At 36.1% G+C, this 18890-nt stretch overlaps 1 protein-coding gene across 1 annotated transcript in view; it reads right to left on the bottom strand.

Moving 5' to 3' along the window:
* The window catches only part of LOC144324414 (uncharacterized), an 85932-nt gene that overhangs the window by 59248 nt on the left and 7794 nt on the right, over nucleotides 1-18890 (bottom strand). The gene's annotated exons all lie outside the window — the stretch shown is intronic.

Genomic DNA, 18890 nt, shown 5'->3' on the forward strand with positions numbered 1-18890 from the left:
CAGAAACTCCTGTGAGAATTTAAAGAGATAAAAAAGCAATAGTGCCTGAGACAGTAAGAGCACTCAGAAGATGTTAGCTGTTATTGTTGTGACTTCAACTTTTTTGAGGTAGGTGTTTGCAAAGATGGCTTTGTCATAACAGAGCATGTAGGAAAAGCCAGTTTATCGGAGAGGTGATTAGCTTAGTTAGGCACATTTTAATGTCTGCATTTTCATATTTATAAATTTTAATGACATGGCTCTAAGGTGAAAATTGAGGAATTTTATAAAACAGAGCTAACAAGTTATATAAAAAATAGAGAAGACAGCAGAAAGACTCTGGAGCTTCCTTAGGGAAATGGAGATGTGACCCCATTTGAGGCCTCACTAGCTAGAGGGTATACCCTAATGTTAGCAGCTGGCTGGCTCATGGAGACTAGTTTTTGAGGACAGGCAGCAAACACATGTTAAGCTTGTGATGTGATTTGGCAGAAAGTCTTGACAAACTTCTCTCATTCTTTAAACACGTGGTTCCAAAGTTTCTAAACAAAGTGCAGTGTGAACTTTGACTTTGTGTCCCTTGGTGTGGGGAGGGAGGGGCAGATTTTGCAATGCCTTATTAAATATGTCAGGGTTTTGCCTGCTGCAAAAAAACATGTACTCTCTTCAGGCAAGTTACTTTTTGGTACATGCCTATACTTTAATATTTGTATCTCAACAATCCATTCCAAAGTATTTCTATGCTTCATATAGTTTCAAATTACCCTGAGACATTTACATGAGTTCTATGAATTATACACACCTTAAAGTAAAAAAAAAAAATCGCAAAACCCATATAAATTTAACTAAATTTATTACAAATTATAGGAATATATTTATTTGAAAAACTTCAGCGACTATTTTGTAGTTTGTTTTTTTAAGGTCAAATTATGAACCTGTAACTTTAGAAAATCTACATAGTTAATGTTCTTAACAGTCAAAATGCAGTTGTTAGACCCATTCCATATGATTCAGTTAAATGCAATTCAACATTCATTTACTGTGTGACTGGTAGGTTCAGGGGACATTTAGGAGAATAAATAATGAAGTCCTTGTCCTTAAGGAGTTCATAGTCTTTTGGTCATGTGTTTCCTTGTTTCTTTGTCACTCTCTCCCACTAATTATGATTGTCTAGTCCCTAGACGAAGAAGTGACTGCCAGGCAATCTGAACATGTTGTCACTGAGGAAGTGAACTTCGGTTGGCTTTTGAAAGATATTAAGAATTGTGGTGGGGAGGTGAGGAGAGGAGGGCAGAACATTCTAAACAGAAGTAACAAAACAAGTGCAAAAAACACTGACTTAAAAAATAATTTCTTGAGATTGACAAGCAGCTATATAGGGCTATAGCACCTGTGTTCATTTCAAGAGGGGTGCAAATGAGGGTAAAAAAGTTAGGTGGGGCCAGATGGTAAAAGGTTCTTTTTTGTGCTCTAAGGAGTTTTGATTTTATGTAGGTGGCTGGAAGCCATGGAAGCTTTGTAAGGGAGCAAAGCTAACAAGATTCAATTTGTGTTTTGGCAACAACTTTAGGGGCAACATTATAGACAGTGGACCATAGTGAAGTACCACAACAAAGCCATGTTAGGATTTGGTCACAAAAGCCCTCAGGAGGCAGAACTCTGTTTATTGTGTTACCAAGTGTTTAATTTGGCAGTAGCCTTAAATTGTTTTTATTATTTTTAAAAAGATTTATAGATTTTTAGAGATAGAGAGGGAGAATGCCAGCTGGGGGTAGGGGTGGGCAGAAGGAGAGAGAGTCTTAGGCAGACTCCTCACTGAGCCTGGAGCCCAATGCAGGGCCCGATTTCATCATCCTGAGATCATGACCTGAACTGAAATCAAGAGTTGGACTTGTGCCCAAGCCACATGTCTGGCTCCATGCTCAGCATGGAGTCTGCTTTAGACTGTCTGTCGCTCTCCCTTAGCCCCTCTTCCGCTCCATGCTCTCTCATGTTCTCTCTCTCGAATAAATAAATAAATCTTTAAATTCCAGTTAGTTAATATACAACATAATATTGGTTTCAGATGTAGAATTTAGTGATTCATCACTTACATACAACACTCAATGCTCATCACAAGTGCCCTCCTTAATGTCCGTCTCCCATTTAACCCATCCCTCTGCCCACCTCCCCTCCAGCAACCCTCAGTCTGTTCTTCCATAGTTAAGAGTCTGGTTTCTGGTTTGCATCTCTTTTTTTTCCTCTACATACATCTGTTTCATTTCTTGAATTCCACATATGGTGAAATCATTCAATATTTGTCTTTCTCTAACTGACTTACTTCGCTTAGCGTAATACACTCTAGTTTCACATTGTTGCAAATGGCAATATTTCATTCTTTTTGGTGGGTGAATAATATTCCATTGTGTGCAAGTATGTATGTGTATACACACACACACACACATATATATACACATATACCTACACACACACACACACACATAGACACACACACATCTTCTTTATTCATTCTTCAGTCAATGGGCCTTTGGGCTCTTTCCATAACTTGGCTATTATTGATAATGCTGCTATAAACATCAAGGTGCATATATCCCTTAGAATCAGTATTTTTGTATACTTTAGGTAAATATCTAGCAGTGCAATTGCTGGTTTGTAGCGTGGTTCTATTTTTAACCTTCTGAGGTGCCTCCATACCATTTTCTAGAGTTGTTATACCAGTTTACATCCCCACCAACAGTGTAAGAATGTTCCCCTTTCTTCACATCCTCACCAACACTTGTTTCCTGTGTTGTTAATTTTAGCCATTCTGATTGGTGTGATATTTCATTGTAGTTTTGATCTGTATTTCCCTAATGGTGAGAGATGTCAACTATCTTTCCATGTGTCTGTTAGACATCTGTATGTCTTCATTGGAAAAATGTCTATTCATATCTTCTGTCCATTTTGTAACAGGGTTATTTGTTTTTTGGGGTTTTGAGTTTTATAAGTTCTTTATATATTTTGGATACTAACCCTTTATCAGATATGTCATTTGCAAATATTTTCCTGCCTTTTAGTTTTGTTGATTGTTTCCTTCACTGTGTGGAAGCTTTTCATCTTGATGAAATCTCAATGGTTTATTTTTGTTTTTATTTCCCTTGCCTCAGGAGACATATCTAGCAAGAAGTTTCTGTGGCTGATATCAAAGAAGTTACTGTCTGTGTTCTCTAAGATTTTGATGGTTTTCCTATTCCATGTTTAGGTCTTTCACTGATTTTGAATTTATTTTCGTGTATGGTGTAAGAAAGTAGTCTGGGGCGCTTTGGTGGGTCAGTTAGTTAAATGTCTGACTCTTGATTTTGGCTGAGGTCGTGATCACAGGGTCATGAGATTGAGCCCCAGGTCAGGCTCTGTGCTCAGCAGGGAGTGTTTGTGAGATTTCTCACTCCCTCCTTCTCTCCCTCTGCCCCTCCCCATGCTTCCGCACTGCCTCTTCCTACTAAATGTATTTTTTTTAATAGTCCAATTTCATTCTTTTGCATGTTGTTGTCTACTTTTTCCCCAACACCATTTTTTTTCATTGAATATTCTTTCCTGCTTTGTTGAAGGTTAGTTGACCAATAGTTGTGGGTTTATTTCTAGATTTTCTATTCTGTTCCATTGATCTATGTGTCTGTTTTTGTGTGAATACCATACTATCTTGATCACTAGAGCTTTGCAATACTTGAAGTCTGGAATTATGGTGTCTCTAGCTTTGCTTTCCTTTTTCAAGATTATTTTGGCTATTTGGGGTCTTTTGTGGTTCCATACAAATATTAAGATTGTTTGTTCTAGCTTTGTGAAAACTGCTGTTGTTATTTTGATAGGGACTGCATTAAATGTGTAGACTGCTTTGGGTAGTATGGACATTTTAACAATATTTGTTCTTCTAATCCTATGAGCATGGAACATTTTTCAATTTCTTGTGCCATATTCAAATTCTTTCATCAGTGTTTTATAGTTTTCAGAGTACATGTCTTTTACCTCTTTGTTTCCTAGGTACTTTATGGGTTTTGATACAATTGTACATGGAATCAATTCCTTGGAGAAATTAAATATTAATTGAAAGTAGCTCTTATTTCATATAGGTTCTCAAAATGAGTCATAGAAGAAAGTACTCAGTCAGATCAGCTTTTGTTATATTAATTTACCTCATGGAGGGGGCACCAGAGTGGCTCAGTGGTTGAGCATCTGCCTTTGGCTCAGGGTACGGTCCCGGGGTCCCAGGATCCAGTCCTGCATCGGGCTCCCCGCGGGAGTCTGCTTCTCCCTCTGCCAATGTCTCTGCCCCTCTTTCTGTTTCTCATGAATAAATAAATAAATAAATAAAATCTTAAAAAAATAATTTGCCTTATGGAATGTATAAAAAAAAAACCAAGAAACCCTACTAAATTTAATTAAATCTTTTAAAAGATAGCATAAAATATACTCATCAGAAACTCTGATACCAATTTTTTTGTCTTAAACATGGAACCAAATTACAAACAAACCTCACTTAAAATGAATTGCTTTTATTTTCCCCTATTTTTTGAGGTAAAATTGGTATTTGCTTCAGGTATACATTATAATTTGATATTTCTATACACCATACAAATGATATTTGATCACCACCATAAGTCCAATTACCAGGCATCACCATACAATAGAGCTCCTTCAGCCATTTCACCTACCCCCCAAACATCCTTCCCCTTTTATAACTACCCACCTTCATCTGTGAATTTGTCTTTTAAGTTGAAACTATGCTCAAAGTGGGGCTTGAACTTATAACCTTGAGATCAAGAGTCATATGCTCTACCAACTGAACCAGCCAGGGACCTGTTTTGTTTTTCAGGTGCTGCATATAAGTGAAACGATATAGTACTTGTTTTTCTCTGTCTGACTTATTTCATTTAGCATAAAACTGTTAGGATCCATCTATGTTGTTGCAAATGGCAAGATTTCCTTCTCTTTTATGGCTAAGTAGCATTCTGTTGTATGTGTGTGTATATATATATGTACATATGTATGTATGTGTATATATATGTACATATGTGTATTGCCATCTTTTTTATTCCTTCAACCATCAATGGACACTTAAGTTGTTTCCATACATTGGCTATTGTAAATAATGCTGCAATGAACATATGGTGCATGCATCTTTTAGAATTAGTGTTTTTGTATTTTTTTTTAATAAATACCAGAAGTGGAATAGCTGAACTGTATGGTAGTTCTATTTTCAATATTTTGAGGAATCTCCATACTATTTTTCTGGAATAACTGCACCAATCTACATTCCCACCAACTGTGTACAAAGGTTCTCTTCTTCACATCCTCTCTAACACTTATTTCTTATCTTTTTGATAATAGCCATTCTGACAGTTATGAAGTAATAACTCATCCTGGTTTTGATTTGCATTTCCCTGATAATTAGTGATGTTAAGAATCTTTTCATGTGCTTCTTGGTCATTTGTACATCTTCTTTGGAAAAATGTCTATTCAGATCGTCTGCCTATTTTTTAGTCAGGTTGTTTGTTTTATGTTTTTGTGAGTTCTTTATATATGTGGATATTAACCCCTTACTGGTTATAGATTTGTAAATATTTTCTCCCAATAAGTGTCTTGCCTTTTTGTTTTGTTGATGGTTTCCTTTGTTGTGCAGATACTTTTTAGTTTCATGTAGTCCTATTATTTGTTTGTTTGTTTCCCTTGCCTTTGGAGTTGGATCCAATTAAAAAAATTGCTAAGATAGTATTAAGGAGCTTACTGCCTATATTTGCTTCTAGAAATTATATGGCTTCAGGTTGTACATTCAAGTCTTTAATCTATCTGTAGTTAATTTTTGTGTATGGTGTAAGATAGTAATCTAGTTTCAGTCTTTTACATATGACTATCCAATTTTCCCAAAACCACTTATTGAAGAGATTGTCCTTTCTCCATTGTATAGTCTTGGCTTCAATTTCTCCCTTTAGATCTGTTAATATTTGTTTATATTGGTGCTCCTTTGTTGGGTGCATAAATATTTACAAATGCTATATCCTCTTGTTAGATTAATCCCTTTATCACTATGTAATGCCCTTCCTTGTCTTTTATTACAGTCTTTGTTTTAAAGTCTATTATCACTATAAGTGATAAAGTCTATTTTATCACTATTATATCACAATAGCAACTTTCTTTTTGCTTCTATTTGCATAGAATATCTTTTTTCCATCCCTTCACTTTCAGTCTGGGATGTTCTTAGATTTGAAGTGAGTCTCTTCTAAACAACTTATAGATGGGTCTTGTTTTGTTGTTGTTTTTTATTTATGATAGTCACACAGAGAGAGAGAAAGAGGCAGAGACCTAGGCAGAGGGAGAAGCAGGCTCCATGCACCGGGAGCCCCACGTGGGATTCAATCCCGGGTCTCCAGGATCGCGCCCCAGGCCAAAGGCAGGCGCCAAACCGCTGCGCCACCCAGGGATCCCTGTTGTTTTTTTTTTTTTTTTTTTTACCCATTGAGGCACTCTATGTCTTTTGATTGGAGAAATTAGTCTATTTATATTTCAAATAATTATTGTCAGGCATGTACTGACTGCTATTTTGTTGACTGTTTTCTGGATGTTTTTGTTGTTCCTCTCTGTTCTTTCTTTTCTCTTATTCTTGTCCCTTGGAGTTAATTGATTTTCTTTAGTGTTAAGTTTCAATTCCTCTCTCATTGTCTTTTATGTGTGCACTATAGATTTTTGCTTTGTAGTTACCCTGAGGGTCACATAACAGTCTCCCTATAAAATAGTCTTTTTTTTTTTTTAAAGATTTTATTTATTTATTCATGAGAGATATAGAGAGAGAGGCAGAGACATAGGCAGAGGGAGAAGCAGGCTCCATGCAGGGAACCTGATGTGGGACTCGATCCCGGGTCTCCAGGATCACACCCTCGGCTGAAGGCAGCACTAAACCACTGAGCTACCCGGGCTGCCCAAAATAGTCTATTTTAATATAGTAGCCTCTCTGTATAATAGTTTCTACATTTTTACTCCCCCATCAGATGTGCTTATTTTGTTTTTTATGTCATATTTACATCTTTTTTTGCAACCCTTAACTAAGTATTACAGTTAATTATATACATTTGCTTGTGCCAGCAAGATTTGTACTTTTATATATTTTCTTGCTATTTGTTAGTGCCTTTTGTTTTTTCATCTTAAAGAAGGCCCTTTAGTATTTCCTATAAGGCCAGTTTAGTGGAGATGAACAACTGTTGTTTTGTTTGCCTGAGAAACTCTTTATCTATCTTTCAATTCTGAATGATAACCTTGCCAGGAAAAGTATTACTGGTTGGAAATTTTTTCCTTTTAACCCATGAGTATATCATGCTAACTCCTTCTGGCCTGCAAAGTTGCTGCTGAAAAGTCATACCCCATAGTCTTATGGGGTTTCCCTTGTATGTTACAAGTTGTTTTTCTCTTGATACTTTTAATATTCTAACTTTTGGCATTTTAATTATAATGTGTCTTGGTATAGATCTGTTTGTGTTCATCTTATTTGGAAACTCTGTGCTTCCTAGAGCTGGATGTCTGTTTTCTTCCTCAGGTTAAGGAGGTTAAGTCATTATTTTTTCAAATAAGCTTTCTATTCCCACCCCGCCTCTCTTCCTGCTTAACCCCTGTAATGCAAATGTTATTCTGCTTGATGTTGTCCCACAAGTCCCTCAAGCTATCTTCACTTTAAAAAATTCTTTTCTCTTCTAATCAGCTGCTTTGATTAGGTGATTTCCACTGCCCTGTCTTCAAGGTCACTGATCTGTTTTTCTACTTTGTCTAGTCTGCTTTGAGTTCCTTTAGTGTATTTTTTAGTTTAGCTATTGTATTCTTCAGCTCTGTAACTACTATACTTTATTATGCTTTCTATCTCTTTGATGACATTCTATGTTCATCCATTCTTCTCCCAAGTTCAGTGAGCATCTTTATTAATATTACTTTGAACTCTTTATCAGGTAGATTATTTATCTCTGTTTCATTAAGGTCTTTTGTCATGTTCTCTTGTTTGGGACATATTCTTCTGTCTTCTCATTTTGCTTCACTCTGTGGTTATTCTCTGTATTAGCTGAAACAGCTACTGTCTTGAAAGAGTGGCCTTACTTTGGAGGTGAATTTTATCACTCAACCTTGCCCTAGCTTTTGGTTGATCTTTGTAACTGTCTAAATAGCCTAATTTGCTCTTGATAGGTTCCAGTTGCTAAGGGTGTGCCAATACCTATCAGTGCTCCAAAGGGAGAGGTCTCAGAAAGTGCCTAGTTTCAGGCTAACTGTAAGCCAGATCTCTAGGCAACAGTTTTTAAGGTATATAAGCATGTATAGTCTTGTGGTTCCACAATTGTAAAACTTGCTGAGTTCCAGACCAGATCTAAAGGAGTCCCCTGGGTTGCAAAAGACATGGCTTTCAATGTGTAGAAAAGATCCTTTATGGGAGGTATTAGCAAATTGGCAAAGCCAAAGGACAGCAATAATATGGTGTCTCTCTGCCCATGCTTCCTGGGTGAATTTCTGTAGCTTCTGGATGTGTGACAAACCTGAAGACCACTCCTCAGACTGAAGCTCTTTGGAACAAAAAAATAGGCCTTTTTCACATGAAGACTGGAGATGTATTTCAGTCTTTTCATGCAGTGCTCTGGGAATAGTAGCCTGCCAAGGACTATCTATAATTTTTCAGATCTGTGGAGTCCAAAACTGTGATCTCCTCTTCCCCAGGGCCAGGCACTGTAGGGGCATCTCTTTATGTGTCTGCCACTGTGGCAGGGCAGGCCATGGCTGTAGCACGTGGGAATGAGGTGCTTGAACTGCCAGGCCAGGATATGGCATAATAGGCCATGGCTGTGGCTGTGGCGGCAGGAGCTTCCATTAGACCTTGCAAGCTAGAGAAGAAGTGTGAAAATGGCACAGTACTGGCACCAACAAAGTAGAAGAATGCAAAAATGGCACCCATGAATACTTCAGTCTCTGGAGAAAGTCCCAACAGTTTCTGCCTCTCTAGCAGATGCTTTAAGATTAACAAATGAGTCTCTTTTGCATACAGTCTAGGAACCTTTCAAACTGTTGCTTTTGTATGGGTCCCAGGGTGAGTGGAAATATGGGCAAAACCTTTAAGAGCAGATTTTCCATTTCCTACAGCCCTCTGGTTCTCCTGGAAGTGAGTCCTATTGGTTTTCAAGACCAGATGCTTTAGGGACCTTCTTTCTGGTACAGTTCCTAAGGGTTGGGAATGTTGGGCACAAATCCCTCGCTCCTCAGGGACAAGCTCTGTATTAAGAGATCCCTCCCAACTATGGGTCTCTGCACCTAGGTTGGAGAGTTTCTTGCAAGACTGCTTCTCTGCCTCTCTTACTTATCTTGGTGTGTCCTTTTTATCCTTTGTTGTGGAGGTGCTTTTCACCTAGCTTCTAGGTCCTTATCACAGGGAATTGTTCCACACAGAGCCAAAGATTTATTCATTGTCTTTATGGGAGGAGGTGAGTTCAGGATCCTTCTATGCTGCCATCTTGAATCTCCTTCTATTTCCCCGCACACTTTTATTTTGTAAAGTTTCAAATCTATTTTACTGTATGTAAACTACACCTCAATTTTTAAAATTTCATTAAAGAAAAGTATTAAAAAGTTTCACTCTCAGAAAAACTTTTCCAAACTATATAAAAGTCTGGCATAATGAAACTAGAAACTCTCTCTTTCCAGAACCAATTAAAAGTAAGTTATAGACTACTTAGACATGTCACTTATCCCCCTAAACACATCAGCAAAACTTAAGAGGTATTTTGATAACCAAATTTTGTTATACTCAATTGACTCTTTCAAAAGCCACCATGGATCAAAGAAACATATACATGTGAAATGTAGAACGGGTAAGTTGAAATTAAATCTTCATTATATGTGATCAAAACTGAAGGTGAAAGAGCACAGCAAATTAGTGGGGGAGAAAAAAGAATTATTCAATAAAATAAAATCTTAAAATTAAAAATTAAATCTTAATTTTACATGATATAATAAAAAGAGTCTAAACAGACTAATTAAGAACTATAGGTTAAAAAAATCTTATTATTAGGGATCCCTGGGTGGCGCAGCGGTTTGGCGCCTGCCTTTGGCCTGGGGCGCGATCTTGGAGACCCGGGATCGAATCCCACGTCGGGCTCCCGGTGCATGAAGCCTGCTTCTCTCTCTGCCTGTGTCTCTGCCTCTCTCTCTCTGTGTGACTATCATAAATAAATAAAAATTAAAAAAAATTTTTTTTAAAATCTTATTATTAAAAGAGAAAATAGGGGCCTCCAGGTGGTTCAGTTGGTTAAGCATCTGACTCTTGACTTTAGCTCAGGTCATGACCTTAGGGTCATGAAATAGAGCCCCATATCAAACTCTGCAGTCAGCATGGAGCCTCCTTGAGATTCTCTCTCTCTCTCTCCCTCTGCCCCTCCACCTCCTTCTCTCTAAAATAAATAAATAAATCTAAAAAAACAAAAAAGATGAAATAATCATTTATGTAATTATTTGCTTTTATATTTACAGTTTGCTTGATCTTGAATAAAACAAGGACTTGGCATAGTTTTTCTATGATTACCTTACTCCATTGTACATGTTATCATCCTTAATATTTTAGCTGCATCTTATTTTTGTACTCTCTCCTTTATCGAGGTGTAGATTAATCTTTTCTTTCTTCTTGCCACTGTGTTTCCTGAACTTCCCATGAATATTACCAACTCAAAATTTTTACATGTCCTAGAATTGCAGCTTGGAAAGCAATTCCTTCAGATATATTTTTGGCTTCCTTCCTCAACTGGTTCAGGTCTTTGATCAAATTATTTCCTGGTGTCAGCTTCAAATTTTCTATCTCCTGCCCTCCTTCATTTTTTTTCATATAATTTATTACTACATATTTTATTAAATATTTATTTGTTCATCATCTTCCTCCTTTCCCCAAGAATATATATTAGGAAGGGCAGAAACTCAGTTTTATTCACTGATATGTCCCTAGGAGCTAGAACAGTACCTAGAACAGTAGGTACTTAAGTATTTGTTGATTTAATGAATTAGTGGCCTCTCCTACATGTCTTATTCTTTCCTTTTTTATGCAGATGAGTTCTTTTCTGTGTATCTATGCAGATGGGCCAAATATGGCTGCCCCCAGAATGACACTCTTATTCTCCCAAGTGACCAACAAAAAATTATCAGTATTTCTGAGTTCCAACTTCAAATTCCTAGGAGAGAAAAATCTCACTGGTACAGGTTGGGTCAGTAGTCTTTCTTTGGTCCAGTTAGGTGTATACAGTTAGGTGGCAGGTCAAAATGTGCACAAGGCCACAGAGGTCTTACCTCAGTGGAATAGAAGCTTTTAGAAAAGGGAGGGTCTGGGTAAGCAAGTACTCAAATATAGTCTTATATTTGCTGTAAGGGCAAACTGAGGAAAATTGAAAGCCAACATAGAAATGCAAGCAATTATAGTGTTCATTGTCAGATAAAACACTATTATATAGAATCAATAAAGTAATATGTTAATTTAAAATCATCTTTAGCATTGGCTTATAGTGTAACAATATTTTAACATTTCGATTTTTCTTGCTTTATCTTCTTCTTACTTAATTCATTGCCTAGACTTCTAATAGCTTAAACTCTTGCCCCTGCCCCAGCTTTCCCTCCCTTGAGCCTTAAGTAATCTTCAAAACTTATTGTTAACTTTTCCTTTCTTAAGTAATGGAAGATTGCCTATCTTTTTGTTTCTCAAAATATTGCCTAATACTTGCTTTCATTAGGAAATAAACCACTTTATGTTACAGAAGCTTATGAGTTTGTATTTTTTATGTATTAAAAAAGAAAAAATCCTCCAAAAGATACATATTTTAAATTATTATGATAAAAGTAATACATGTATGAGTTAAAAAATTCAAACAGATGAGTAGAAAAAGGAAAGATAAAAATGTAGCCCAACGATTGTCCAGAGCCTAGTTCTGCTTCCCAGAGCACTTTGTTGACCAGGACACAAGTAGGAAATACATTTTACACACACACACACACACACACACACACACACACACACACACACACACAAGTTGAGAAAAGTTTCAATTTTATTACACTTACTAGTGCAATGCAACTTAATATTTCCTTTTTCCTTCTTTTTTTAATGTAGGTTGTAACCCACTAAATTCATTCCCACAATTTGAAAAAAAAAGTACCCTAAAGGTAGCTATATCAAACTGTTTAGTATTTCTGATAGTTATCTCCATAATTGAAAACAATATGTACATACTGCCACTTTTTTTGGGTCAACTCCTGACATTTTTTTTATTGACTCCACACTGAAAATGAACAATGAGAATTTAGGTCAATTATATTGCTCTTCATTTTTCTTCCCTTGGTCTTATCTTTGAAACTTTTATTATATTACATTAAGTTCTATTTGTTACTTTATTATTTTAAAGAACACACTCAAACCTTTAATTTATGATCCACTCTTCTGAAAATGTCCCTTGACTTCTATATTACGTAAGATTAATATATTTTGCATTCTTTCACTTCCCTCCACTTAACCAACTTCCATTAGCTTCTATCACTTTTTACATTGTCATTATTTATATTTACTTTGTTAGAATAATCAAGTCTTCCATATTTTATCTTTAAATTTAATTTGAAAAATGAATGGTTTCTTTTTCAGCATTACAATTTTTAAAATCCTATTCACTGCCGAATCAAGTAGTATGAATAAATTCATGAAAAGGGAATCATAAACCATGCTACTAAATGTTCTAGGTGTAATGTCAAATGGATTCTCTTTGTTATATGTCCACTGATTACTCATAATAATGTCACATTTTAGTTTGTTTCATCTTTGGGCCATGGCTTATACAATATTTTGCCTTTACTAAAGATTCCAGTTGTCTTTCTTTGGTGTTGATGACAGGAGAAGCATATGTCACCCTATCATTAAGATTACTAATGTTTTTATCATGCTATTTCATAAAATTAATATACATTTTTCTTAAAGATACTCTTCTAGATCCTTCTTTCTACTATTTCTGATCCTTCTTTCTACTACTCTCTGTTCTACTATTATTGATTATGTTGAAGCCCTAAATATTTGTGGTTCCTAAAATATCCTACTACTAAGTTTCCACATTTCTGTCTTGAGTTCTCTTTTCATTTTGCTGGAACATTTCCTTAGGCATTTTTTCCCCCTGAAAAGGCGCAGGAGGCCAAAAAAAAAAAAAAGAAGATATTCCTAATTTGTCCTCATCCTTGAATGTTTTGTTCATAGAATTGTAGGTTCAGAGATATTTTCTCTCAGAACTTTGAAAGTATTGCTTTATTGTCTTCTAAAAATCAATGTTGCTGAGAAGATAAATGGCAAACTTCAATCTACTTCAATTTCCCCATCATTCTACTGCTCTTGTAATGGTAACTGGCAATCTACTCAGCTGACTCTTTTCTGTCCTTAGTTTAACTGAACTCTATTACTCACTTTTCTGAAACTCACTTCTCTGGGTTTTATACCACACACCTATCCTAGTTTTCTTGAATAATTGGCTCCGCTTGCTCATTCTTCTTCACATGTTTTTTCCTTTCTCTATATGACCTCTAAATGCCAGAGTTCTTTTACCCTCTGTCTATTCCCTATGTATTTTCCCTACACAATCGTATCCATTCTTAGGGCTTTAAAAACTATTTGCTGACAATTCCTAAATTTGTATCAGTAGGCTAGAATTCCTTTCTAAGCTCCAGATTCACATCTTTAAATATCTACTTAACATCTCTCTTGTGTGTCTCCTAGGCATTTCAAACTTAACATGACCAAAATGGTTCTCTAAATCTGGATCTCCCTCAGCCTTTACCAACTCAATAAATGGCCCTGTGATAAACTGTCCTCTACACTCTTCCCTTTTGTTCACTCCTCATGACTCCTTCCTCCTCAACAAATCCATCACCAATTCCTGTTCTTTCCACCTTCAGACTATATCTCTATATGCTTTTAAAAAAGTAAATTAGATCATGTCAATTCTCTGTCTTAAATGACTGAATTGCTTTTCATAGCATTTAGGGTAAGTCCAAAGCCTTTACAGCCAGCTCTACATGACTGATTTCTTCCTATTTCTCCAAAATTATTTCTTGTCTCTTGCCATGTTCTACTCACTTATTTCCTCACTCCATCTTCCTGTCATCTCTTAGAATACAGATCGCTCCTTCTATCTCAGAGCCTCTGTACTTGCTGTGCTATCTAGCATACATTCTCTATAGGTCTTTATATGGCTGAATTTTTAATCTTTCAGATTTTAGCTTAAATGCTCAGGGCTTCCATGTTAACCTACACAAAAAGGTAACCTTCTGGAGAGTTAATGGTGTCAATTGGAATTTAGCCTCCATTGGTAGAAGTCTAAATGCTACCTTTCAGAAAGGCTTTCCTTGACCACATTACCATATTAACGTTCCCTGTTATTCTGGATCACAGCATTCTATTTCATTCATAGCTTTTCATTCAATCTGTAATTATTTAATAATAATTAATAATTATTATTTTATTTATTGGTTTATAGCCTGTCAGCCCACTTAGTAAACTTTTCTGTTAGGTTCACTATTATAAACCTGCAGCCTACTAGTTCCTGGTTCATGGTAGTCTTCAATGAATATTTTTTGAACGAATAAATGAATGAAACTATGCTCTGAAACTTCATAAAAGAATGTGAAAAATAAAATGATTTCAGTTTAGTTTTTCCTGGCCTGGGCACATTTCATCTGAAAAGTCATTTCTCTTCACGTTTTCTTTTACCATTTATTTAATTATTTCTACCCCTTGAATTTTTCTGTTCTATTTCGTGGAACTTCTCTGATATATCATAGGACTTGAGTGGGACTTATCCCTTTGCCCTAGAGTTGATGATATGTCAAACTGAGTGCCAAGAGGTGTTAAGTATCTCATTTTAAAGAGAAAGCCTCAATAATTAGAGCTTTGCTACCCCCAACCAGTACCTAAATCCCTCTTCCCCATTTATCCTGTGTCTATGACTAGATGATTGAGGAAGGATAGAGAAAAAAGAAATTGTCAGCATTTTTGTGGGCAAGAGTGCAGCATCTTTTCCAAGGGGAGCAAGGGAATCTATTTCTTTCCTCCTAAACTAAGTGAGGTATGATGACTGAAAATCACTTCTCACAAGAAGGGAAGATCAATGTCAACCTCAAATGTTGGCTATCTTTGAAGGAGAGGGAAGAGTGAAAATACAGACATACTTCCCTCTCCACTGCAGGTTCCTGGAGTCACAAGTAAAAGCTGAGCCAAAATGATTGGAGAATGGGGAGATAAGATTTAAGTGGGATATTAAATTGAAATTTCAAACTGAACTATGGGTGTCTTGAAAGCCAAAAGTAATCAGTGTTGTCAAGAGGCAGGAAAGGGCAATTTGACAGGTCATGACTGAAGAAAGTGTTTGATACACCACATCATAATTTCTCTCTCATATTTTCTATTGTTTTGTCTCTATGTTCCAGGAATTCCTTGAACTTTACCTTTCATCCCTTCTATCAAATGGTTTAATTTTAGCAATTACGTTCTTAATTCCCAAGCATTATCTCTTGTACTCTGATTATTGCTTTTCTATAGCTTGTTCTTATTTTATGTTTATAGTGTCCTTAATTCTCTGAACTAGTCTTCATGTCCTTCATATTTAAACTTTGTTTTATCATTGCCCTTCTCTTTGGTGCAATTGATTTTCCTCAAATATCTAATAATTCTTGATTTTCCGTATTCATGAATGAGGGACTAGGTTGATGAACATTGGTGCTGGAATGTGGGTTTTCTTTGTTGTTAGGTAGATATATACTTTAAACATGATTTTTATTTTTATTACACAAGCACTTGTTCATTGCAGAATAGTGTATAAAAATAATTTTAAAAAGAAAGGTTACCCATGATCTTACCACTCAGAGGTAACCGTTAACATTCTGGTGTATTTTTATCCAGTCTTAGATAACAAGCAAGCAAGCAAACTTTTTTTAAACAAAGGTTTGTAAAAACTGGCCTTACTACATATATTTTTTAGCTTGTTTTCCCCCACTTAGGATATAAGGAATATCTTTCCATGATAATATATATATTACCAAATGTATTTATAATTTATTCACTGGTTAGTGACATTTGAGTTGTATCTTCATTTTTACTATTAAAACAATGCAAGAAATATCCTTGGAAACTTGGAAGTATCCAATATATCTTTAAAGCAGTATTTTTTAAATTATGTTAAAAATGTATTTTAAAATCAAACCTATCTTTTTCCACTTAAAGACTTTCAAGATCTCTGAAAAGCAGATCTCTTAAGTTTAATGGTACTCATTTTTCTCTTTCTTTTTTTGAAGAAATGGAAAGAGAGATAAGGGGGAGGAGGAGGGAGAAAGAGAAAATCTTAAGCAGCTCCACACCCAGTGCAGAGCCTGACATGGTGCTTGACCTCATAATTCCGAGATCATGACCTGAGCCAAAATCAAAAGTTGGACAACTTAACCTACTGAGCCATGCGGGTGCCCCATAGGGATACTGATTTAATCAGAAAGTGATCAGAAGAAATTTCTTCCTCAGAAAGGTTTGGGGAATAGAGTTTCAAGGTGAGAAATGAGTGGGCTGAAAATACAATCCCGATGTGCAAAGATTAAGAGCAGTTCTGGGGGTAAACAAAGAATAAATGAGTATGGTTTGATTCTTCTTTGACGCCACATTAATGAGTTATCAGTCATCTATGCTGTGTAATAATAAATAGTATTGGATTTGACTCAGCTGGGCGACTGATTCTTCTATGGTCTTCTCTGAATCACTTGTGGCTGGGTTGACTCATTAGGCAGTCTGACTACAGCTGGAGAGCCGAAGATGGGCTCCAACACGTCTGGCAGTTAGTCCTGGTTGGTCTAGGGAGTCTCAACTAGAAAAGCTCTACTTTAGGTGGCTTGCCATTTTCCAGTAGGCTAGAAATGGCTTTGTTATATGGTAGTCTCAGGGCAACATACCAATGGGGAGATTAGAAGTTGAAAAGCTTCTTGGGGCTAAGGTTAAATGTCACACGCTATCACTTCTGCTTCATTCTACTGATCAAAGTAAGTCACTAGGCCAACTGAGACTCAAGGTGTGTTGGGAAGAAAAGTCTGCACCTCTTAATGGGAGGAGTGACAAAATCACCTTGCAAAGGAGTGGGACACAGGGATGGAAGGAACTGTGGCCATCTTTGTTAACACTATCACAACAGAATTTGTTTTGAAATGCTCCCGTTAGTGTTCTAAAGGTAAATTTATAAGTTGACCATTTGCCATCCAAAATATTGATACCTAAAGAAATAATGAGGAACAACCAATATATACTTATATAGTACTCTACAGCTTTTAAATTATTTCATAAATACCTCATTTGAAGTTCATTCAACAAATTTCTTTTGAGTGCCAACCACTGTGATATGCTCTGGGGATATAAGATAGATAAAGTTCCTTGCATCTACGTAGGGAAAATATATATTTAATATGTAATAACAAGGAATAATAACTTGACATTATGTCATGGCAATACAGGAAATCATTAATTGAAATCATCATCATCACTCATACTCTGTGCCAACAGTCAGAGAGATGATATTTATGATAACTCTGTAAGAGGCAAGACAGGTTATTAGGTGTTATTCTCATTTCGGTGAGGAAACCAAGTCTTACAGAGCTAATCAAGTAATTTATCCAAGTTTTTTGGGTTCTAAGTGGCAGAACTAAAAAAAAAAAAAAAACAGGCTATTTTCCAGTCTTTTTTTTTTTTTTTTCCAGTATACTCTTTTGCCTCCTTAAGAAACCAATATGAGTACCTGAAACGGAAAAAAATACCAATAAATTAAAACAAACACCTTTTATTTTGTATGGATTCTTCACAAAGGACCTCAGTGTTTACAGCTTTAGGGATTGATTATGTAGTGTGTAACACACCTAATCTAGTGCACCTACCTAAACAACAGGCAATTCTGTTTACTTCCTAAATCTCTTTGGATCCTAAACTGTTATCATTTGGTTGCACTAGGTTGAGAAAAAGCCATTTTAAAAATAATACCTGAAGGGGTTCTTTCAAATGACTAAAGACAACAGAAGATTAGACGAGAATGACTAAACCGAGTTACCACTCCATAATGAACTATACCATATCCAGTGCACTAAGCAGTGAACTTAATCAGGAATATATACATCTCGGCCTCAAATTCTTTTTGGAATAAGAAAGGATGTAAGTGATTGATAAATGTATGGACATATGTAATAAATACCAACACACACACACACACATATGTGTACATAAAGATTTCAGTAATTACCAGTGTGATTTTAGCATTGTTTTATTCCTTCTCACTAGGAAACTGGTAAAACCCTCAAGCTAACATGGCTTAAACAAAGTTTTGGTATATTTGGATCCTTATTTTTCTTTAATTATCCTGGTACTCCATCTGTGGCTTTATCTGGTCTCCATCTCCTGCTTATCTGTGTTATGTATCAAATAGTTTAAAGTCTCTGAATCTGTGATGCTCCAAATCCAGACGGCAGTGTTCAATAAGTTTATTTCTATTATTCCAATAATCTCAGTTTTTGTTACCATATAGATCCGTGCAAAGCCAAGACTTCAGTATGTTTGCAAACCTCTAATGTTTTCTTTGTTAAACACTGGTTGAAAGTCACTGATAATTGAGAACGGCCTGTCTCTCCCAGCACTGTTCTGTGCTCCAAATTCTCATTTTCTTGGTGTGCTGCACAGCAGTGATGGGAGGGGTAATATAAACCAGAATTTTCTAATTCAATGCTTTGAATGGCTTATAGCTGTGAAGCATGATGTTGAGCCTTTAAGGCCTGGCACAGGCAGTTGGGACCCCCCAGGGCTGGTTACTTCCAGCTGCTAGCAGCCTTTATCAGAG

The sequence above is a fragment of the Canis aureus genome, chromosome 11 (genome assembly GCF_053574225.1).
Source record: "Canis aureus isolate CA01 chromosome 11, VMU_Caureus_v.1.0, whole genome shotgun sequence".
Classification (NCBI taxonomy): domain Eukaryota; kingdom Metazoa; phylum Chordata; class Mammalia; order Carnivora; family Canidae; genus Canis; species Canis aureus.